This window comes from Salvia splendens, chromosome 6 (genome assembly GCF_004379255.2).
Source record: "Salvia splendens isolate huo1 chromosome 6, SspV2, whole genome shotgun sequence".
In the NCBI taxonomy this organism is placed as follows: Eukaryota; Viridiplantae; Streptophyta; class Magnoliopsida; order Lamiales; family Lamiaceae; genus Salvia; species Salvia splendens.
In genome coordinates this window covers 24882037-24907405 of record NC_056037.1, presented here as the reverse complement: position 1 = coordinate 24907405, position 25369 = coordinate 24882037, and the positions used below count along the sequence as shown (strand labels likewise).

The 25369-nt window shown below is 42.0% G+C and overlaps 1 pseudogene; it reads right to left on the bottom strand.

The window, feature by feature from the left end:
* Window positions 1-8759: 8759 nt before the first annotated feature.
* Window positions 8760-25053, bottom strand: LOC121807206 (annotated as a pseudogene).
* Window positions 25054-25369: the final 316 nt, after the last annotated feature.

Genomic DNA, 25369 nt, shown 5'->3' with positions numbered 1-25369 from the left:
GTGTTGAAGAAGGCACCAAAGTTTGAGTGGGGAGTCGAGCAGAAAAAGGCTTTTGACGAGCTCAAAAGTTATTTAGCCGAGCTTCCTATTCTCTCTGCTCCAACAGATGCCGAAGTGATATTCTTATACTTAGCGGCATCAGATCAAACCATTAGCGCGGTGCTTGTACGAGAAGAAGGCCTAAAGCAGCTTCCCATCTACTTTACAAGCCGAGCATTAAGAGGTCCAGAAACAAGGTATCAACCTCTGGAAAAAATTGCTCTGGCATTAGTAAATGCAGCAAGGAGACTGCGGCCATATTTCTATGCTCACAAGGTATGCGTCTTAACCGATCTTCCACTTCGGCAAGTTTTGACTAAGCCTGAAGCATCAGGCAGAATTGCCAAGTGGGCCATAGAGCTGGGAGAACACTCAATAGAATATCTACCTCGGAAAGCCATCAAGGGACAAGCCTTGGCAGATTTTCTTGCAGAGGCAAAGTTCGATCAAGCAATCCCTGTTATTGCCGAACAGAAAAATCCTGCCAATGACGAACTAACACAGCCCCAGGAATCCGAAGTAGAGCCGCCGGACTGCTGGAGTGGATTCGTAGATGGAGCTTCGAATAAGACGGGAAGTGGAGCTGGTATTCTACTTATCGCTCCCGACGGACACGAGGTAACTTATTCACTTCGGTTCTTATTCCCAACTACTAATAACGAAGCCGAATACGAAGCCCTCCTTGCCGGACTTCAATTAGCGCAAAGTCTATTTGTCAAATCTCTCAAAATCCATTGTGATTCACAAGTCATAGTGAATCACATGCTGGGTACAAGTGAAGCCCGAGATGAGAGGATGAAAAAATACTTGGACAAAGCGCAAAGCATTAGCCGAAGTTTCTCTTATTTTCGGATAATCCGCATTCCCAGAGCGGAAAACAGCCGAGCAGATACTTTAAGTAAGTTGGCCTCATATCCGAGCTCAAAGGTGGAGGAATTACTACACCGAAGCATTGATGAAGCTGAGGTACATTCAGTAACCAGCTCGCCGAACTGGATGACGCCGATCTTACAGTATCTAGATCAAGGACAACTGCCCGAGGATAAGAGAGAAGCTCGGAAAATCACATGCCGAGCACTTCGGTATGAACTTCATGAAGGAGTCCTATACAGAAAGTCCTACCTTCAACCGTTATTGCGATGTGTAGGACCAGAAGAGACGGACTACATCCTTAGAGAAGTTCATGAAGGATCTTGCGGTAGCCACATCGGAGCTAGAGCTTTAGCTAAAAAAGTTCTGAGATGGGGATATTATTGGCCAACTTTGGTACAAGAAGCAGTGCAGCTCGTCAAGACATGTACGAAGTGCCAAATCCATGCAAATATCCCAAGGATGCCGCAGACCGATCTATGTGCTATGCAAAGCCCTTGGCCTTTTATGCAATGGGGCATAGACATAGTAGGACCACTACCACAAGCTCCTCGGCAAATGAAATTCCTTATCGTTGCCGTGGATTACTTCACGAAGTGGGTGGAGGCTGAACCATTAGCTACGATAACGAGCTCGAAGGCATTGGATTTTGTCTGGAAGAACATAGTTTGCCGATTTGGCATACCCCATATCCTCATTTCGGATAATGGGACTCAGTTCACCGACAAGATATTCAAGAATTGGTGCCAAGAGCTGAATATTCAACAGCGGTTCACTTCGGTCTCTCACCCACAAGCAAACGGACAAACGGAAGTAACAAACCGTATTCTGGTGAAAGGTTTAAAAGCTCGGTTAGAACAAGCCAAAGGACAATGGGTAGAAAATCTTCCTCAAGTCCTATGGTCTTACCGAACTACACCAAAAACCTCAAACGGTGAAACTCCGTACAGTCTGGTGTACGGCACTGAAGCCGTGATTCCGGTTGAGATCGGCATACCCAGTCCCCGAACTCTTAATTTCTCAGCAGAGCTGAATGATGACGGACTGAGAGCCGAACTAGATCTTGCCGAAGAAAGAAGAGAATTGGCCTGCATAAAAGCAGCCAAGTACAAGGAGCAAGTAGCCCGGTATTATAACCAAAGGGTGAAAAAGCTGCAATTTCAAGTGGGAGATCTCGTCTTGAGAAACAATGAAGTAAGCCGAGCAGAAAAGCTGGGCAAACTCGAACCCACATGGGAAGGTCCATATCGGGTGTCAGAAGTCCTCGGCAAAGGGTCTTATAAATTGACTCACATGTCAGGAGAACAAGTACCCCGAACATGGCACATTTCCAACCTCAAGAAGTTCCATTTGTAAGAGACAGTCCGGTCAGTCAGTCCTGTGTCTAGTTCGGTCCTAGGGGTATGTGCTTTCTTTGTTTTTTACTTGTTTTTCATGCTTGTCGTTTTATAAAAGTTTAAAACCTTTTTCGTCTTTTTTATTTGTCTTTATGTGCGTTGTCTCTCTATGTGCGTGTCGTCTCTTACAAATGTTACTGATGTATCTTGTTCTTTAAAGGCTGATCCCCTTTTTAGAACATGTATTAAAGACAATTGTGAGTCCAAGCTTCTCAGGAAGATACAAGACTCCACAATTCAGCTTAAGAAACAAGCAGTTCGTCTGAAACGAACTGCAAAAAGGGAAAGTCCGATCCGAGCGATAAAACTTGCCAAATTAGGACAAAGGGAAAGTCCGATCCGAGCGATAAAACTCGCCAAATTAGGACAAAGGGAAAGTCCGATCCGAGCGATAAAACTCGCCAAATTAGGACACAAACCAAGTCCGGTCAAAGAAGATTTTACTTCATAAGACCACTTCGGTTAACAAAGGGAAAGTCCGATCCAAGCGATAAAACTCGCCAAATTAGGACACAAACCAAGTCCGGTCAAAGAAGATTTTACTTCATAAGACCACTTCGGTTAACAAAGGGAAAGTCCGATCCAAGCGATAAAACTCGCCAAATTAGGACACAAACCAAGTCCGGTCAAAGAAGTTTACTTCATAAGACCAAAGACGAGTCCGGTCAAAGAAGTTTACTTCATAAGACCAAAGACGAGTCCGGTCAAAGAAGTTTACTTCATAAGACCGAGGACGAGTCCGGTCAAAGAAGTTTATTTCATAAGACCGAGGACTAAGTCCGGTCAAAGAAGTTTACTTCATAAGACCAAGGACGAGTCCGGTCAAAGAAGTTCACTTCATAAGACCAAAGACGAGTCCGGTCAAAGAAGTTTACTTCATAAGACCGAGGACGAGTCCGGTCAAAGAAGTTTACTTCATAAGACCGAGGACGAGTACAATAAATGAAATAAAAAATCGCTGAACTGTAAGTACGCAGTGATAGAAGCGAAATAAAATCGCTGAACTGTAAGTACGCAGTGATAGAAGCGAAATGAAAAAAATTTTCATTTATTAAGTCTTGTTCGGCATACAACTCCGCTGCCCTACGAGAAGGCGTTACGCTATTACAAAGGACTATTCTACTGTCCACGGTTGCTAAAGTTGAGCCACCTATTCAAAAAATCCTCGTGAAGCCGAGTTCGGGCGTTCCGGGCAGCTGAAGAATAAGCAGGTCGACGAGATGCTCTGATCGACCTACCGCCTCTTCCCTGAGTCCGGGAAGTTCTGGCACCTCGGCGGCGAAGAGTCTCTTCACGAAGCATTTGTTGATCTTGCTCACTCATAATCACAGCTCCTCTACGAACTTCAGTCCGTCCTTGTCTTGACGTTTCCGGTTGCTCCTGAGTCCGTTCTCGTCTTGACGTTTCCGGTTGCTCCTGAGTTCATTGCTGATTTGGAGTAGGATTTTGAGCAAGTGGATCAGAGGTTTGAGCTGGAGTGTGAGCATCTGTTGGCGGGAAATGCCTAAGGAATCTCTCGATTGAAGGACGCCGGGAAAGAATGATGTCGTACCGAGAAGCCCAGCGCCGCAATGATTTCACAACTTGTTGGCAAGCCGAGCTCTCCAGCGCATTGTTCCTCCGGAGTACATGAAGCTCCTCCCACAGTTCATCAACTTGATTCTGAACTTCAGATATGCTCATTCCCCCGCGTCCGCAGATGAAATCCTCATATGCAGTCCTCTCAGCGACGACAATATCCAGCTCGGCCTCCAGATCCTTCCTTATGGACTCTAAGTCCTTATTGTCGGACTCCAGCTCCACTGAACGAGCCAAGAGTTCGTCATACTTCATCTGGTCCTCTATGGCTTTTTTCTCAGCTTCGTTTAAAGCCGAAGAGTATAGCCGCTTCCAGTGAAGTACCTCCAGCTCCTTAGAGTTAAAGAATACAAAGCAGCTAGGTCAGTTCGGCATTTCAGCTTACCGAGCAGGCAGTAAACCACAACAGGAGTAAAAGAGATCAAGAAAAGCTATACGAAGACACGAGTGTAGAAAGAAAATTTTTTCATTCATAAGAAAAAAATTTTTTTACACAAGGAGGGCTTCAAGGCCATTTTACAAGAAGGAAGAAAGAAACTAAACTAAGAGAAGGGAGACGAAATCATACTCCGCCAGTTTCATCTCCGGCTCCCCTCCGGGTTTCAGCTTCTCCCTCCTTGTCCACCTCGGCTTCAGCCTCAGCCTCCCTACTCCCCCCAGCCTGCTCGGCGCCCCCATAGCCGATCTGCTGCACCTCCTGCTCGGCTTGCCCGTCGCCGGTCTGCCGATCCGGCTGCTCGGTCTCCTTGCCGGCCTCGTTTTCCTGCTCACCCTCTCCTTGGAAAATTGGAGCGGGTGAAACAGGTCCCAAGGAGGCAAAGATGGCCTCCATGTTCTCGTCCCGGTCAGCTCGGCAATTACGGACTCGGTCAGCAGAAAGCAGGACCGAGGAAGACGCGAGCTCGTCAAGGAGCGGCAGACTCTGGAGACGAGCTGCAATTTCTCGGCCATACAGCGGCAGGACGACTTCGGGTCCCTGCTCAGCATTATCGGTCATCAGTTTCAGCAGATCACCGACAAAGGCCGAAAATTGATTGCTCAAAAAGAGTTTCTCCGTGAAAGCACGGAGAGCCTCCCCTTGGGCAACCACGGCAGCAGCCTCCCTCTGTTTCGACTGCTCTCTCTGGATAATGAGCTCGTTTTTTGCCCGCTGTGCCTCATCCTGAGCCGAGATCCTAGCAGCCCTTGCCTTCTCAAAGTCTGCCCTAGCCTGTTCGGCCTGGTGACGAGCAGCAGTCAACTTCCTCTGCATCTCAGCATAGTCGCTGGACGCTTTAGAGAGTTCAACTGCGACGAGCTTGCTGAGCATATCGTTCCTCTGAAAATGGAAAAAGGAAAAAGTCAACCGAGGGGCCACAAAAAATACAGGAAAAAAGCAAGGCCAGAAAATCAAGAAGAGAATTCACCTCGGCGAAGTCCGTGGGCCATAAAAAGGGCTCACAGATATGTTCCGAAGGAGGCGCCAAGACCACGTCTTTCTCTGGCGCTCTTGGGGGCTTCTGAAGCTTCGCCTTCCCCTTTGCCGAAGTCGACTCCGGCTTCTTTGGATCCGAAGAGGTCTTTTGCCTCTTCGGATTCTTCTCGGCATCAGACGCCGAGCTGGTGGTTTTCGGCCTCTCCGGTTCCTTAGATTCGGAGGATTTGCGACCGAGCTTGTTTAGCAAGTTCACTCCCAAAAAGCAAGAAAACAAGTTTAGATTTCGTCGTCAAGGCAGTAATGCATAAAAAAGAAATCCTCACCCTCAGTCTCGTCGTCCGAAGACGAGGAGTCGAACACGAAGTCGCCCTTGACGAGCTCAGACTCCAAGTACTGCTTCCTAATCATGGGAATCTTATTGAGCTCGGCCTCGAGCTCGTCCAACGGTTCTACCCGAGGATGAGGAATAACGGACTTCGGCCCTCTCCAGGAAAAGTCCGAAGCCGAAGTCCTATTATAAAAAAAGAAACGATTTTGCCATTTCGGCCATTTGGTTTTACAAAAGGCTCTAAAGGGCTGTAAAGGGATCAAGTAAAACCAAGATCCCTTCCTCTTAAACTGGAAGAAATTAAGGATTGCCCTCAGAGACAGATCCTTATCTAGCCTACGCAGTTCGGCAGCAAAGGCCGATAAGTGCCTCCAAGAATTCAGAGTCACCTGACCTAAAGGGAGTTGGAAAAAATCAAGAAGCTCTACAAAAGGTGGGGGAAGAGGGAAACGAAGCCCGCATTCTAAGCAGGCTTCGTAAACGGTGGCATAACCCTCCGGCGGCGAGTTAGCCCTATGATCGTCGTCGGGAATCACCACCTTCCCCCCGGGAAGAAGATATTTTCCGTGTAGGGATATCACAGTGTCCTTACTCAAGATGCTGTGAAAGTATTCTACGGTCTTCTCCCCGGACTCTTTCCGGCTAGAAGATCCCTTACCCCCTTTCCTACCGCTACCTGACTCAGAAGAAGAAGAAGAAGACATGATTCTTACTCTTTGAAAGTCTGAAGAAGTTCTGAAGAAATTCTTGAAGGAGCGGAAGGAAATTTTGCGCAAAAGAGAGAGAATGCAGAAGAAACAATAGCAAAAGTGTTCCAATGATGGAAAATGGTAATATTTATCAGATTCACAGAGGCATTTCAAATCCGTAGCGCCGTTTCAAATCCCCCTTTTTCTGGATTCAACGGCCGGATTTGCTATCGCATTTAATGCAGACACGCGCATGGCACGTCCCCTGACGTCAGCCTCCCCCTTACACTCATCCAAAATGCCGAAGTGATTCACTTCGCTTTTCGGGGGGGTAGTGATGGGGTACGAACTAAACAACTAAACCCTAATGGCGAGCCCAATAGCAGTGACGACCCATTAGCCCAAAACCCAAGAAAGAGTATCAGTTCGGCACGACCAAAGAGTTCAGTTCGGTTCGGCACAACCAAAGAGTTCGGTCGCAGCCTACAGCTCGGTAAAAGCCAACCAATCAAGCTCTACTCTCAGATCGGCAAAAGAACCAATCAAGCTCTACTCTCAGATCGGCAAAAGCTGATCGGCAAAGTTCAGCAGTTCGGTCTCAGTATTCGACCGAACAAGGAGATAGTGGACCCATGCAGGACCTCCACGACCTCCACTACACCCACGATCTATCTAGTGGTATGAAGCAGTTGTCAACCTGCAAGCCACGATCTTGGTTCAAATGTATAAATAGAACTTAGATCAGATAGACAAGGGTGAAGCTCTCTAGATATCGAATCTCATATAGCAAGTTAGTATTGTAAGCTGTAATCCAGATCAAGCAATACAAATTTGCCCTCCTTTCTTCCCGTGGACGTAGATTTACCTCAGTAAATCGAACCACGTAACTTTCTGTGTCGTGATCTATATTTATTACCTGCATTTATTACCATAAAAAATTCGCCAATGTTTACACAATATAATAGTTTGCTTTAGTGTTTTTGTGTTTCATTTAGCAGACTTGTTTGAACAAGAGTCAGAAAAGGAGAGGATAAAGATGCTCCCACTGCCGAAAATAAAACAAGGAAAGATGAGGTTTTGAAGCAAAAGGGAGAAAGCTGGTCTTGTTGTTTCACTTTCTTGTGGGCCAAACTTGGCCAAGGCAGTTCCTTGGGATTGCGAAATTAATATGAGTTGGAAATTCCTTGAGTGACACTCTTTTGACTAATGTCACTATTTTTGAACTCGTTGATGGATTAAATTAATTGAAATCCTACTGTCATAGTAACTATATTTTATTTACTCGGACTAAACTCTTTTTCGATGTTTCATTGGGTTCATTACAAATCCAAATGATTGGTCTATCAAACTCAGATTCTACGGTATATAAGTAGATATTTAATTCCTCCTTTAATTATCTTAATAACTCAAATGAAACTTCTAACTTAAGTTTGGAACGTACTAAAAAATAAAACGTCTTACTTAAACCGGGACAAAGGGAGTAGTTTATTGATATCATCCACTTTGGCAAGCATCCTGTCATTTGTGGGGAAATATTCATTCAAGTGTCGGTTCAAATTGGTTTTTCCTGATATCTGCAACCCAAGTTTACGAAAATAAAAATCACGAAGGAGGAAATTACAACTGATGTCAAGAAGGCTCGAACTCAGCACCTCACACAATAATGTCTAAGCTCCTTGCCACTAGGACAAATGCTCTGGACTACAGTCCTATTAAAATTATCAACTCTTCATGTGTTCCCACTAGAGATGCCCACGTTTCGAAATCGCCAGTTTTGGTTTTAGAAATTGCTGAACTGGAACCGAACCGCGAGAGTATTTCGTGGTTACGGTTTCGGTTTTGGTTTCGGTTTGGTTCCGAACCGGTAGTTGATTTTTCACGGTTCTGAACCACCGCTTTCCGATGATATTTTGCGGTTCCAGCTTTGTTTCACAATATTCTGACTGTTTTTCGTGGTTCTGGTTTGAAACCGCCCAGAACCGGCGGTTCTGGCACGGTTTCAGAATTTTTGAACATTAACCGGCCCACAATTCCAAAATTGATGGCTTCGGTTCCATTTAAATCTCACGGTTCCGATTCGGAACTGTAACCGCCGATTACGGTTTTATAGTTAACCGCCCAAACCGTAAACCTCTGGCATCTCTAGTTCCCACTATAATTAGGGATGAAATTGATAGTGTACTTGGTGTGCATTTTCTATCTTGCTTGGACGGAAGAAAAATATGTGGCCATTCGTAGAGTTAAAATTTGACAAAATGTGATAATGTATTCTTTAAATAAACACTAAATACTAAAGTCTTGATTCCAAGAACTCCAGTCATCTCTGTAAATATAAAAGTCTAAAGATCAAACCTCACCACTCCACTTCCCTAATAAAAAATGCAATAGAGGATTTGAATTGCATTTTTTGGAATATTACTATTATTATTTTTTGTCTACAGTATTATGCTAACTAAACCTCACATTGATATTGAAAATCTTAAGAAACAATTTTAATTACAAATAAATCCGTGTGTAGATACACTAATATGCGTTCTTAACTTAAACTGAGCCACAACATTATTCCCACGAGCATTTTGTACCTAGCCTACTAAATGGTTGATAAAGTAAATGAGTTGCTGCCTGCACTTGGTTGGGTCTCGGGGTCCGACTGCTTGGAACCCCAGCCACCTCCATTCATCCGAGCACGTGCCTCAGCAAACATCCTCTGCTGCTCTGCCAATGCTTCTTCTTCAGTCATTTCAGCTCCGTTGCTCCATTTCCCACTTCTCATGGTGTCCTGTACCCATCCACAGTTGGTTACCGTGCTATTTACTTTAAAAGCCGTCGAGTATTATGTGGTTGATGAACACTAGCTAAGTAGAGGTAAGGAAACAAAGCATGATACATTTTTCTATAGCATATCTACGTTCAAGTTGCGTCACTCTATCCCCCACAAACATTTTGATTCTACAAGTCTTGAAGAGACATAGGAAGAATATCAAGGCATTATACTAGGCAATATGATGTGATAAGACAGACCTTATATGTACGACTACAATGTCTGTTACTATATGAAATATGAATGCTATGTTTGCTCGGATGTATTAAACTTCTCCATATACATATAGAGATGAGTTATTCTACAAACCGCTCTTAGATTATAAACTAGGAACTATTTTGAACCATTGGATCATGAATATCTCTATCTTCTTATCATATGAAACAAACAAACACATGAAGTATTGTGTGTGACCTGCAGTGCGTGTGCTTCTGCATGTGAACCTAATCGAAAGAAAGGGAGAGAGTGTAGTGTTTACCACTGTCTCAAGCCTGTGCTGCTCATACGCAGCATAATATACTCCCCAAATCCAAGAACCTGAAACCAAAGTTCCAGAAAGTATCCATTAACAACTAAACGAAACAAATATAAATTCTACATGTATATTTAGTTTGACAATCAAGTCAAACTTAATTCAACTAGAGCACCAAACTAGATTTAATTGCAGCTATAAAAACTGCTTCAGAAATATGGAGCAGCATCCCACAAATGATCAAGTCAATTTAAAGCAACCTCCTTATTTCACACTTCATCAAATCGAAAGAGAATAATACATCACTGCAACAAGGACAAATGGAACATCCAACATAAAAAAAGAGATATCACGGAAAACTGCCTAGCTGGTCAGTTGAACCATATCATGCTATATTCACATGTAAAATATACTATTGTGGAGTATCTTAAAATGTGAATTTACAGTACTCCAAACTAATCAAAACCTTGATTTCCTATTACTACCACCAAGAAATTTCCTAGGACTGTATAGTTCTAAAGCAAAAATAAATAAGTTCTTAGAAAAAGAATTCCTAGTGACAACTAACATTAATGGGTCGGGTTTTGGGCTAAGCCAGTTGCCACCATAAACACCATGGTGCCATTCCCTTGGCGCCCGCCATCAAATCTGCCACAAAATGGTCATGGCAAAGGAATTTTTTTAAAAATCCGCCATGAAAGCGTCATGTCAGTGTCATGGCAGATTTTTAATAACATTGGACTGAATTTGGGGGTTATAAATAAGCACCACAGAGTATACCAAGATCCAATGTTAATGTCGAGACTCTAAGCAAAATATAGAATCATAGATTCCAAGAGTCGTAAGTTCAGAAGCTAGAGCAATGTCTTGGGTGGTCAAAATTAAATGAAAGGACTATGAAAACACAATTATCACTACTAGAATGCTCGAATCGGTGACAAGGTAGTATGAATTGTACAATCAGAAGGAAGCACACATAAAAAAATTTAAAAATATAATAAAAAAAAAACTAAACTCATACTATGTATAGACCGCTGGATATCCATATTCTAACAGTGCAGTCAAATTTTATAAGAAACATGATGTTGATCCTACTAAGAATTGACTACCATTGCTTAAGTTACAATACCATTTGTTTGTGCAGACAGTTTTCTGCAACGGAACATTATTAATTAGCATCAGTACACCTTACAATCAAGTAACAGAAGTAACATGTCTCAATTTCCTCTCATGGTGCTATTTTTGGGTTGTGCAATTGCATCAGTATATATTTTGTTGATGCACATTTTGTATTCAGAGCGATGGAAACTTTGAAAATATAATAAAGCTAGTTTTTTTCTATATGCTCATAAGTTAATCGAAAGTAAACAATTTATCAGCCCAAAAACATTTCACCAAAAAAACACCGAATTCCACAATCATTACGAATTTAAAAAACAAATTGCTATAAATACTTCCAGTAAAAAGGAAACTTAAAACATTTTCATATGTATGATATGAAAGAAAGAGAGTGAAAAAGAACATTATTGTGAGAAGGAACAGAAACCTCTAAGGCCTTGAGCACATGTTCTGGTGCAATTGTTCTTTTATCTTCTCTGTTACAGACTTCATTGGATTCAGACGAAATAAGATTGATAAACTCTGCAAGAAGAAAAAACATTATATTCATTTTAGCATCAGTGATGAAAGTGGAACCTCATGCTAAGATCAGTCATGGAGATTTCACAAGACAGGACAGAATTGAAAATAATACTCCTACTATCAAATCAATTCCATCTTATCTGGGCAAAGGTAAGAGTGCAATGTTGTTGTTATCAACAATAATCAGTAAGCCATATTGGATAATATCCATGAGATAACAGAAAACATAAAACACTATCCACTATTATGACAAAGCCTCACTGTTGTTAAATCATAAGGGGGCATTTACTAGTGATGGATAAATTGATTAAATATAGGATTGAGTACTTAAATGATAAGTTGGTCAATCAAGCTAAAATTTAATCAATCCATCAAAGTGAACAGCAGATTAACTTGGATTATTTTTATTAATATATACTATCACACAAAGCAAATGCCGTCTAAATGTGTGAGCAACAGCCAAAGGTTAATTAACCAATGAACCTCTCGATTCACAATAAGTAAGTACTGTTAGGAACAAATTCGTGGACTTGGGTACAAATAGGCCGAGTCAACTAAAATAAGAATTAGTTAGTTCCCAAGCTAATCAAGTAATTATACAGGCAACAATAATAACTAAAACTTTCTAAATGCCCATCATCAGAGTTTTATGTTTGTAAATACTATATAAAAGAATTACATAGACATGAACAGTAATATCATTCATAAACTGATAGCATGCAGAATCAGACTACTGTGATCATAATGAAAAGTTAAAGAGACAGTTACTGATAATATAACTGCGAAAGTCGTCCTGATCTACAAAATACAAGATAAATAAGAACGAGTCCAGGTTACACACCTACATAGCACTCAATTAAAAGATCTTGAGTATCTCTAGCAACACTAACATCTGGAGGTAGCATCTCCTTGATGATTTTTGTCATTGTCGCTGAAAACAAATTATCGTTGTTATTTACAAGCAAATAAATGACTGACTCCCTGTAAAATTGACTGAGTCCATACACATTCATTTGTTTGCTCAGAAACAAACTAACAAGAAGATTGTTGCTGAAAACCAAAATCCATGGAGCGGCACCTACCCACAATATCAGCAATCCTTCTATATTAAAGACCTTACTAGAGTCCAATTTCAAAAATGAATTATCCCAAAATGTGTCCTATTGCAAAGAAAAATATTACTCCCATGTTAACATTATAATCATAATTACAAGGTTTTTGCCATTTCAGTTTCAAAGCAGTAATAAGAGTAGCATTCTGTAATACGATATGTATGGAATTCATCGTCTCTAGACAGCTTTCTGTTAGAAATTCAAATCACCCCGCATAGATGTAGGAGGGCATAACGATATCCAATTATACAAACTGCACATATGATTTGATTCAACACAAATTTCGCCGTCTACGATGACAGAACTAGGCGTGTGACTGCTATCAGCCACAGGCGAAGCTCAAGAAAGCATACTAATGAACAATGCAAGGCACAGCTGACCCATATAAAAAACGAGATACTTCACAAAAAGATATTAAATTCGCTAACCTTTCGAAATTTAGGATTAAGGGATTTTGCTTTTTTATCTTCTTTTTTCTTATTATTCGTCTGCCTCGATCCCATGTTCCGAAAGGTAACGAATTTAATCCCAAATTACGAAAGATCAGCGAATTTAATCATTTTTTTCCGAAATCTCTCTAGAAAAAATGGGGCAATATGGTACGGAATCGGGGTCACAGATGACTGAAACGACGACCGGAATTGCACCAATACGTATTGAACTCGATAGAGGAGAAGAAGAGTAGGGAGAAGAAATGACTTGCATTAATTCCAAGATAAAAGATTGTTACAAATTAGGGAAGCTCAGCTTATATAGCTGTGAGCTCTCGTAACTAACTCGGAACTAACTGTAACTAACTTGAAATGAACCTAACTAACTGATAGCTAACTACTTTCTCACGTCACGTGTTGATTTACTCCGCGTTCCCTTCGTGTGCATGCGTTTATGCACACGTGTTATTCATGTCACCTTGTGCGTTTATTCCTTAATCCTATTGTTTCCGATTCCATGCATCAAATCTCCCCTCCTTCAATTAACCTTGACCTCGAGGTTTAAAATGCGGGTAGCGTTCTTGAATATCAAGAAGGAATTCCCATGTAGCATCTTCGGAAAAGGAGTTTGCCCAATGAATTAAGACTTGAGTCGCCGGTTTGTTGCCGTGTTTAACCAATCGGCGTTCAAGGATTTGAACTGGTTCAAGGAAGGTTGAGTTTCCTACCTCCGGCAGTGTGCCATGAAGCTGTGACAAAGGTCCATCTTCTTCTTTAATTGAGATACATGGAAAACAGGGTGTATCTTCGAATCGGCTGGCAAGGAGAGTTTATACGCCACTTCACCATATTTGTCAATAACTTTGAAAGGGCCGAAGTATCTGGGGCTCAGTTTATGGAATTGCCGATCACGTAGAGTATTTTGGCGATATGGCTGCAATCTTAAGTAAACCCAATCCCCCAAGGCAAATTTGCGATCGGACCTATGCTTATCATGTTGTTGCTTCATTCGTTTCTGGACACGTCCCAAATGATGTTTAAGGACCTCCAACATTGCTTCCCGAGCCAGCAAACTTTCATTCACATCATGGACTGAGGAATCGCCTTTGAAGTAAGGGATGTGGATAGGTGGAGGATATCCATATAGGGCTTCAAAAGGAGTGGTTTGGATAGCCGAATGGAAGGAGGTGTTGTACCAAAATTTTGCCAAACTAAGCCATTTACTCCAATCAGTTGGTTGATCCCCACACATGCAACGAAGATAAGTTTCAAGGCAGCGATTTACTACCTCTGTTTGCCCATTCGATTGTGGATGATAAGCTGTAGACATGTGCAATTCGACGCCTTAAAGCTTGAAGAAATCAGACCAAAAGTTGCTCATAAACACCTTGTCTCGATCACTGAGAAGTATGCTTGGTAACCCATGGAGCTTGAAGACATGGTCTAGGAAAGCTTGAGTCACCGTGAGGGCCGAATAAGGATGTGTTAGAGACATGAAGTGGGCATATTTGGTGAGGCGATCCACAACAACCAAAATGGTGGACTTCCCATGAGAAAGGGGAAGGCCTTCGATAAAGTCCAAGCTAATTTGAGACCACGCTTCTTCTGGAATAGGCAGTGGTTGTAAGAGGCCGGGAGAAGCACTGTTGTGATACTTATAGCGCTGGCAAATGTCACATTCCCGAATGAAATTCCTAATGTACTTCTCCATATTCACCCAATAGAATAAAGAAAAAGTCTTTTATAGGTGGCTAACACTCCTGAGTGACTTCCTGCACTTGAACTATGAAAAAGTTGGATAATCTTGAGTCTCAATTCCTGATCATTACCCACTACCAGCCGGCCTTTCCTTCTCAATTGATTGCCAATCCAAGAGAACTTAGAGGGAGCATCAGGATTCTGCTGTAGCTCGGTGATCACTTTCTTTAACTGTGAATCAGATTCCCACGTAGCTTGAAGCAGATGGTATATATCAGTGGAAGTAGTAGTTAAAGCCATACAAAAAATCTCAGATGAATGCATCCAGGAGAGAGCATCAGCCACTACATTCTCAACTCCCTTTTTGTATGTGATTTCAAAATCAAAAGCCATTAACTTTGACAACCAACTGAGCTGAGTTGGGGTTGATAGCTTTTGCTTCAATAGATGACTCAAGGTCTTATGATCTGTTCTAACCTCAAAGGGGTGGATACTCAGATAATGGCTCCAATGTGTGACAAAAAATACAATAGCCAACAATTCTTTATCATATACTGAAAGAGCTCTGTTCTTTGGGGAGAGTGTTTTGCTAATGAAGGCAATGTGATGGTTGTTTTGCATCAAAACAGCACATATGTCGTAGCTGGATGCATCGGTCTCCACCACAAAAGGTAATGAGAAATCAGGCAATGCTAACACTGGAGGGGATAGCATAGCCTTCTTCAACTCTATGAAGGTTGCCTCTGCTGTTTCATCCCAACAAAAGACATCTTTCTTGAGTAAATCAGTCAAAGGTCTACAAATAATACCATATCCTTTGATAAATTTTCTGTAATAGCCCGTAAGTCCAAGAAATCCTCTGAGTTTTGAAACATCAGTTGGTGTAGGCCAATTTTTCATGGCTTGAAGTTTCTTAGGGTCAGTGGCAACACCCTCAGCAGAGATAATGTGACCCAGATATTCCACTTTTCCTTTAGCGAACTGACATTTACTCTCTTTAGCAAAGAGAGTATACTCATGTAATTTCTGGAAAACCAATTTCAAATGGTTCAAATGAGCATCCAAATCAGTGCTATATCAGTATGTCATCAAAAAACACAAGCACAAACTTCCTCAAGAAAGGTCGAAACACATCATTCATTAAGCTTTGAAATGTGGCTGGTGCGTTGGTGAGTCCAAAAGGCATGACCGCGAACTCATAGTGGCCATCATGTGTACGAAAAGCGGTTTTAGGGATGTCCTCAGCTTCAATTTTAGAGAAAACCGTGGCTCCTTTCAATTCTTCAAGTAATTCATCAATGAGAGGGATGGGGTACTTGTCTTTGATAGTGATCTTATTCAAATGTCTATAATCCACACACATTCTCCACGTACCATCTTTCTTCTTCACTAAGACCACTGGGGATGAAAACGGACTAGAACTTGGCTGAATAAATCCTTGTTTAAGTAAATCAGATACTTGCTTCTCTATCACACTTTTCTGTATAGCAGAATGTCTGTAAGGTCTTGAATTCACAGGTGAAGAGCCCGGTATGAGAGTGATTTTATGGTTATGAGATCTCAAGGGAGGTAGGGACTTAGGCTCAGCAAAGATAGCCTTCTGATCTTCCAAAAGCAGCTTAACATTGGTAGGAGTTGGCAGTTCAGATTCATCCGTTTTCTACAAAGAAAGTAGAGTAGTATTCCCTTCATTATTGACTTGTATACAACACAATTGAATCCCATCATTGTGAGTAAGAAGTTTATTCATTTCCCTTTCTGAAATTGTGTGAACTGTTAGCTCTTTCTGGCCTCCTCTCACCAAATGTCTTCGACCATTTAAGGTGAAGTCCATTGTTAAATTCTTGAAATCCCACTGTATAACTCCCAATGTTTCCAACCATTGTATTCCTAGCACCATATCACAACTTCCCAAAGGAAGTAGAAGAACATCTGTTACAATAGGAGTACCTCTCAACAACCAACGCATTCCCTTGCACATAGATTTACACTCAAACCGATTACCATCCGCAACATCAATCATCACTGGATTTACTGGAGTAAGCTGGAGTCCCAATTTATTTGCCAAATGTAAATCTAAGAAGTTGTGAGTACTGCCTGAATCAATAAGAATGTGGATAGCTCTCTTACCTACACGGCCAGTGACGTGCATAGTACGAAAGCCTCTGGAAGGAGAGCCATTTATAGCATGGATTGAGATCAGGGGATTTTCATCCTCCTTAACTTTCTCGTCCAGAATCTCATCATCAATACTGAAGTCTCTCACTCCATCATCTATTTCCAGTAAGTATAATTGCTTCCTAGCACAGCGATGTCCTCTCTCAAACTTTTCATCACAGCCATAGCACACTCCTCTAGCCCGTTTATCGGCCATTTCTTCCTCAGTTAATAACGCCTAGTTTTAACAGTAGGCATAGTAGGTATGGGAAGTAATGGTGTCACGCCCGCATTTCCTAAGGATAGAAAACACGGTTGATCGCGACTAGGGGAGGATTAAAGAAGCGGGGAAGAAAGGGGAAAACAACACAACTCGACCATAGCTCGAAACAACTGGGAATAGCTCGAATACAATCAGAGTATCTCTACAATCGACAACTCAAAAGTAACAATATATAGCGGAAGCGTCTCGAGAGTAGAATAATGCTATGTATGAAGACACAACATATTCTGAACATTTGATAGACATTCTTCACTTTTATGCTCAACACCCACCGCGCTCGTCACCGCTCAACCTGCACATAGGGAAAACACATGCAGGGCTGAGTACTTGATGCACTCAGTGAACAAATGCCAAAACAATTTTTTTATAACAGTTGTGTATATCATGCCACTATTGAGTGACCTCGGGGTTTTAACTTGAAAAGGCCCGAGACACTAAAAATATTTCAAACACAAACTTTCAACTCATCCTCAAATCATTTTTCCTCATCATTTCAAACCAACCATTTCTCCTTGATTATTTAAGAAACTGCCATATCTGTTCTTTAGGGTGCCGTGTAAGGGGCCACTTTCCACGAGCACGAAAACCGGCCAACCCGTTCGATGACTCACAGTCCTCATCGTGTACACTAGCCCAAGCAGGGACGCACCCTTGCTAGGACCCGAATTCGATTAAACTCATAGTAGAGACTCACTCCCCACTAAGCAATCATCAACATCATCATCTCAACAACCTCAACAACATCGTCTCAACAATCTCAACATACATGACAAGGAATGCGGCCACATTCAAAGTCACTAGACCGGCCAACTCGAAGAGATAGCGCACGATCTACGTGGTGTACACTAGCCTGAGTAGGAACTCACTTCCTAGGCAGACCCGAATTCGATTTCAATAGGTCTAGTAGGGACAACTCCCTTGCTAAACAAACAGATAGGCATTTCTCAAACAAAAGCATGGCATGACATTCCCTTTGAAACTTTATTTTCCTCAAAAACATATTTGAAGCATAAATCATTTTTTCTCTGTCAAGGTCGAGCATCATCTCACATCACATCAACAAGTCGAGCAAATCACAAATCACTCGATAAATCAACACATATATCACATAACATCACTTTCACTTAAATCATTTCACTTTAAGCACATAAATCACATCATCATCGAATAAAATTAATAATACTTGCAATCTCAGTTAAAAGGAATTTCGTCACATAAAATGATGCTCGAATCAAAATATTAAAACTAAAGCTCTTGAAAGTATTTAGTTCGAAAGCCCACCTCGAGTGCTTAATCCGAAAACACTTTCTTTCCCTTGCGATCACGATTCACTAGCGATGTTTCACCTTTAAAAATTTACATAGCACATATATCAACATATTTTCCAATCACATAAATCACATCATAACATACATCTTTGCATATCCTATCACTTCATCACATATATAATTTCATTTGAAAACTGGCAGCACTGCGCAACGATTTTATAAAAATCATTTAAAAATCATCCGATTTCCGTTGGGGCTAAAACTTTACCACAATACAGAAGACTCATCAAAGGACTTCCAGTTAAAATTTCATGTCCAAATACCCCTTTTAGGTCAGTCAAAACAACCACGTAACCTACTGGTCGAGAAAACATTTTCGGCAGAGTTGCGCAGTTAACTTCAAAAATTCACCAAAAATTCATCTTTAATCCAAAAAGGTTGAAATTTACACACAACATAGAAGACATCATGAAGTTTACTCAGGAAAAAGAATTGGTCAAATCGGAGTTCATTTGGTCGGTCAAAAACGTGTCGGAACTTACTGTTCGGAATTCGTCGAGCAGACGAGCGGTGCCATCGCTGTTCGGCCCGTTGCTGCACGTTGTTGCTGTTGTTGGCTGCTGCACAGAGCCGGGAGACGCTGCTGTACGAACGTTGCTGCTCCGCCGTCGCTCCCTTTCCTCTTTCGACCACCATCACTCATCTCTCTATCAATTCGTTTTGTTCCATCACTGTAAACTCTGCAACTCACGGTCCAGATCGGTCGTCGTCGGCTACTGCCCGTTGGTCAGCCTGTTCGCCGCCGACGTCGCCGCTGCTGACTCCGATTCGTCACCCGTGTCCACCACAGACGCTCGGCGCTGCTGCGTCGTCGCTGCTGTGCAGTCGAAGGTCTCGCAGCGTCGCCGTCATTCGCAAGTAGCCACTGCATTGTCTGTTTGCTGTTCGGACAGCCATCGTTCCTCACCGATTCAACCTCGAAACGACACGGCAGCCCCTGAAACATCTCCGAACAGCCCCGAACCAACTCCGAACCGCCCCGAAAGATAAGTTCTCCTTCAAAAATATGTTCTTTCGTTTCAGTTTTCAAAACGCAGCAAGGGGGCCACTGTTCGTCGCCACTGCTGGATCGTTGCCGCTGAACTGACGTTGCTGCGTTCGATTGAACCGGAGCCCTCACGCTTCTAACGTCGCCATTTCTCTTCCTCATCGCCGCTGCCTCACTCTTCTCTCTTTTTTTTTTGCCAAATGAAAGTAGTGAGTGGTGCTAGAGGGCTTGGGGAGGGTGTAGGTAATGATGAGGAAGTGGGGAGTGGAAGAAAACCGTCGATCATGGGGGGATGAAGAAAACCGTCGGTCATGGGAAGAAAGAAGAAGAAAGAACGAAAGAAGAAGAAAAAAACTTGGGCTTCAAAGTGTGGTTTCCAAATAAAATGAATTGGCTTGGAAACTTAAAGTTCTTTGATGAAATTGGGCCCAACATGTAAATTGTAGAGTTTGGCTAAGTTGGTTAAAGAATAAGAAAATTTGGATGACCCAACACTCTTAAAATTAATAGCCCAAAGCCAAATTGTAAAATTATTCTCTCGACAAAAGAAACAAGGTCGAAAAAATTTTCAAGTGTACAAACGACGGTCCTTTCAAGAACACAATAAAAAGAGTAGAAAAAGTCGGGGTGTTACAATCTACCCACCTTAACAAAAATTTCGTCCCGAAATTTGCTTACGTCCTTCGAATGGTTCGCACCTAGCTTGCTCCAAAGTTTCACGCAATTCCAAGAAAAAGTTTCATGGTCCACCGGCCTCCATTCGCACTCTCGATCTCCTTGTCTCGTCGTGCCTCGATCAATTTAGGGGTTCACCCCAAACTTTCAGATTCTCGTTCGTTTCATTGCTCGGGAAAGCAATGGTAAAGTTTTCAACTATTATTTGCGCGGTCAACTAGGCCTACGCCTTAGGCACTCTAAGGTCGCAACACATTTCATTATCTCATACATCAACAACTATCACATTTAACGAAATTTCTACCTCAAGATAACAATTATGGCACACAACATTTTCACATCCCAAAGCAAAAACACTTTCATACTTTAAAACTCAAACTCGAAATCAAACTCATAAATTTCTCATCAAAACTTGATCTTTTCTCAAACATCATAAAATACTCTTCTCAACTCGAAATCAATCCCTCACGGAAAGATTCTACTTCCTCCTTCTTATAAAAATTTTCTCCTCTTTCTTTCTCAAAAATTTTCTCGTCTTCCTTTCTCCAAAACTTTTTCATAAAAACTTTCACATAAAAATATATTACCTCTTTCTTGTTTGAGCGTGGCGAAGCGGGATGTTGAGCCTTCAATACACAATTATTATTGTATCGTATTTTTATTTTATTTTACTTATCATTTTAGTCTAGTGAAACAAGTCTAGACTAAGATTGAAAAAGACTCTCGGGTCCAGAGCGGAAGGAAAAATTGCTCTGATACCACTCTGTCACGCCCGCATTTCCTAAGGATAGAAAACACGGTTGATCGCGACTAGGGGAGGATTAAAGAAGCGGGGAAGAAAGGGGAAAACAACACAACTCGACCATAGCTCGAAACAACTGGGAATAGCTCGAATACAATCAGAGTATCTCTACAATCGACAACTCAAAAGTAACAATATATAGCGGAAGCGTCTCGAGAGTAGAATAATGCTATGTATGAAGACACAACATATTCTGAACATTTGATAGACATTCTTCACTTTTATGCTCAACACCCACCGCGCTCGTCACCGCTCAACCTGCACATAGGGAAAACACATGCAGGGCTGAGTACTTGATGCACTCAGTGAACAAATGCCAAAACAATTTTTTTATAACAGTTGTGTATATCATGCCACTATTGAGTGACCTCGGGGTTTTAACTTGAAAAGGCCCGAGACACTAAAAATATTTCAAACACAAACTTTCAACTCATCCTCAAATCATTTTTCCTCATCATTTCAAACCAACCATTTCTCCTTGATTATTTAAGAAACTGCCATATCTGTTCTTTAGGGTGCCGTGTAAGGGGCCACTTTCCACGAGCACGAAAACCGGCCAACCCGTTCGATGACTCACAGTCCTCATCGTGTACACTAGCCCAAGCAGGGACGCACCCTTGCTAGGACCCGAATTCGATTAAACTCATAGTAGAGACTCACTCCCCACTAAGCAATCATCAACATCATCATCTCAACAACCTCAACAACATCGTCTCAACAATCTCAACATACATGACAAGGAATGCGGCCACATTCAAAGTCACTAGACCGGCCAACTCGAAGAGATAGCGCACGATCTACGTGGTGTACACTAGCCTGAGTAGGAACTCACTTCCTAGGCAGACCCGAATTCGATTTCAATAGGTCTAGTAGGGACAACTCCCTTGCTAAACAAACAGATAGGCATTTCTCAAACAAAAGCATGGCATGACATTCCCTTTGAAACTTTATTTTCCTCAAAAACATATTTGAAGCATAAATCATTTTTTCTCTGTCAAGGTCGAGCATCATCTCACATCACATCAACAAGTCGAGCAAATCACAAATCACTCGATAAATCAACACATATATCACATAACATCACTTTCACTTAAATCATTTCACTTTAAGCACATAAATCACATCATCATCGAATAAAATTAATAATACTTGCAATCTCAGTTAAAAGGAATTTCGTCACATAAAATGATGCTCGAATCAAAATATTAAAACTAAAGCTCTTGAAAGTATTTAGTTCGAAAGCCCACCTCGAGTGCTTAATCCGAAAACACTTTCTTTCCCTTGCGATCACGATTCACTAGCGATGTTTCACCTTTAAAAATTTACATAGCACATATATCAACATATTTTCCAATCACATAAATCACATCATAACATACATCTTTGCATATCCTATCACTTCATCACATATATAATTTCATTTGAAAACTGGCAGCACTGCGCAACGATTTTATAAAAATCATTTAAAAATCATCCGATTTCCGTTGGGGCTAAAACTTTACCACAATACAGAAGACTCATCAAAGGACTTCCAGTTAAAATTTCATGTCCAAATACCCCTTTTAGGTCAGTCAAAACAACCACGTAACCTACTGGTCGAGAAAACATTTTCGGCAGAGTTGCGCAGTTAACTTCAAAAATTCACCAAAAATTCATCTTTAATCCAAAAGGGTTGAAATTTACACACAACATAGAAGACATCATGAAGTTTACTCAGGAAAAAGAATTGGTCAAATCGGAGTTCATTTGGTCGGTCAAAAACGTGTCGGAACTTACTGTTCGGAATTCGTCGAGCAGACGAGCGGTGCCATCGCTGTTCGGCCCGTTGCTGCACGTTGTTGCTGTTGTTGGCTGCTGCACAGAGCCGGGAGACGCTGCTGTACGAACGTTGCTGCTCCGCCGTCGCTCCCTTTCCTCTTTCGACCACCATCACTCATCTCTCTATCAATTCGTTTTGTTCCATCACTGTAAACTCTGCAACTCACGGTCCAGATCGGTCGTCGTCGGCTACTGCCCGTTGGTCAGCCTGTTCGCCGCCGACGTCGCCGCTGCTGACTCCGATTCGTCACCCGTGTCCACCACAGACGCTCGGCGCTGCTGCGTCGTCGCTGCTGTGCAGTCGAAGGTCTCGCAGCGTCGCCGTCATTCGCAAGTAGCCACTGCATTGTCTGTTTGCTGTTCGGACAGCCATCGTTCCTCACCGATTCAACCTCGAAACGACACGGCAGCCCCTGAAACATCTCCGAACAGCCCCGAACCAACTCCGAACCGCCCCGAAAGATAAGTTCTCCTTCAAAAATATGTTCTTTCGTTTCAGTTTTCAAAACGCAGCAAGGGGGCCACTGTTCGTCGCCACTGCTGGATCGTTGCCGCTGAACTGACGTTGCTGCGTTCGATTGAACCGGAGCCCTCACGCTTCTAACGTCGCCATTTCTCTTCCTCATCGCCGCTGCCTCACTCTTCTCTCTTTTTTTTTTTGCCAAATGAAAGTAGTGAGTGGTGCTAGAGGGCTTGGGGAGGGTGTAGGTAATGATGAGGAAGTGGGGAGTGGAAGAAAACCGTCGATCATGGGGGGATGAAGAAAACCGTCGGTCATGGGAAGAAAGAAGAAGAAAGAACGAAAGAAGAAGAAAAAAACTTGGGCTTCAAAGTGTGGTTTCCAAATAAAATGAATTGGCTTGGAAACTTAAAGTTCTTTGATGAAATTGGGCCCAACATGTAAATTGTAGAGTTTGGCTAAGTTGGTTAAAGAATAAGAAAATTTGGATGACCCAACACTCTTAAAATTAATAGCCCAAAGCCAAATTGTAAAATTATTCTCTCGACAAAAGAAACAAGGTCGAAAAAATTTTCAAGTGTACAAACGACGGTCCTTTCAAGAACACAATAAAAAGAGTAGAAAAAGTCGGGGTGTTACAAATGGTGTAGAATGTGTTGTAGATCTAGAGTCATTGCTATTAAATCTCTTAGAATTCGAAGGCATGACATGTTTAATAGTAGTAGATAGATCTTGAAGTCTAGCTAAGGCATAAGCGTGTATTAAAGTTTGCGGCATGAACATTCGCACAGCCTTTTGCACATACGGTTTCAATCCATTAATGAAATGGCTAATAGCATAGGATTCAGATAAAGACACACGACCAAGCATCAACTCAAAGCGGTCATGGTAGTCAATAAACGAACCTGTTTGCTTGAGAGTGAGGAGCTCAGTTATTGGATCTCCGAGTAATTGATCACCAAATCGACCTTCTAGAGCTCTCAAAAATATCGGCCATGGCGTAGTCATCGCGCGATCCTGATATTTCGCCAAATTTTGGAACCATTGAAGTGCTCGGCCTTCGAAATTTATCACCGCAAGATGCACTTTCGCCTCTTCCGGCGTCAGATCCACCACGAAGAAATGATCACAACGAAGAATCCAGCCAGGTAAATCCTCTCCGTTGAAAATAGGGAAGCCAACCTTCGATTGACGAGTAGCAAAATATTGTTGGCGAGGCTGAGCGCCAGCACCAGTAAATTGAGCGTTTGCAGCACCATTCGCCGGTGGAACAAAATGAGATATCAGTTCGTTTTGTTGCAATTGAAGAGCTAGAAACTCCTCTCGAAACTCTTTCATAGTGAGGTCGCGCGCTTCCTCAGATTCAGTAAGTTTTGTAGAGAATTCAGCCATTGTACGCCGCATCTCACCGGAGCGAGTGTCCACCATGACAGGAGTCGGATCGGGTAGGCTGATACCACTTGGTATGGAATTGGGGTCACCGATGACTGAAACGACGACCGGAATTGCACCAATACGTATTGAACTCGATAGAGAAGAAGAAGAGTAGGGAGAAGAAATGACTTGCATTAATTCCAAGATAAGAGATTGTTACAAATGAGAGAAGCTCAGCTTATATAGTTGTGAGCTCTCGTAACTAACTCGGAGCTAACTGTAACTAACTTGAAATGAACCTAACTAACTGATAGCTAACTACTTTCTCTGGCTACGTGTTGATTTACTCCGCGTTCCCTTCGTGTGCATGCGTTTATGCACACGTGTTATTCATGTCACCTTGTGCGTTTATTCCTTAATCCTACTGTTGCCGATTCCATGCATCACAATACTAACCCTACATAATGTGAAGACGATTGCTGCAAACTTATGCGTCTGTTTCAAACGTTTGAACATAGGAAAACGCTTATCTGAGCTTAGAAATGTTTTTTTCGAATTTTATTTATAGAAATCATGAATACATATAAAAAAAATTTAGGGCAAATTTGGATAGGGGAAACCTTTTGGAAGGGAAGCATCCTCTTTTGTTCGGCCAACAATGTCCATAGGTTCCATTTCCACCTTCAAAAGCGAAACGAAACGAATCACAAAGTAAATTCATACCCAATTATCATACATTTAGGTAATTGAATGAGAGAACAAAGGAATTGAGCTTGGCGTTACCTGAGAATGAAAGGCGGTGAATGTGCAAGATCAAGAGAGGTAATAGAAATGAAAAGCGATGTTTTGTGGTATCAATCGAGTGAAAGAAGTGACGCAGTTTACCGGCAACGGAGGTGGTGGCTCAGAGTGTCCACAATAACGTCCCCAATAGCCCTGCCCCTTTTTTCCACAGCCCCAGTTTTTTTTGGTACGCGCCCAAAAAAAGGTT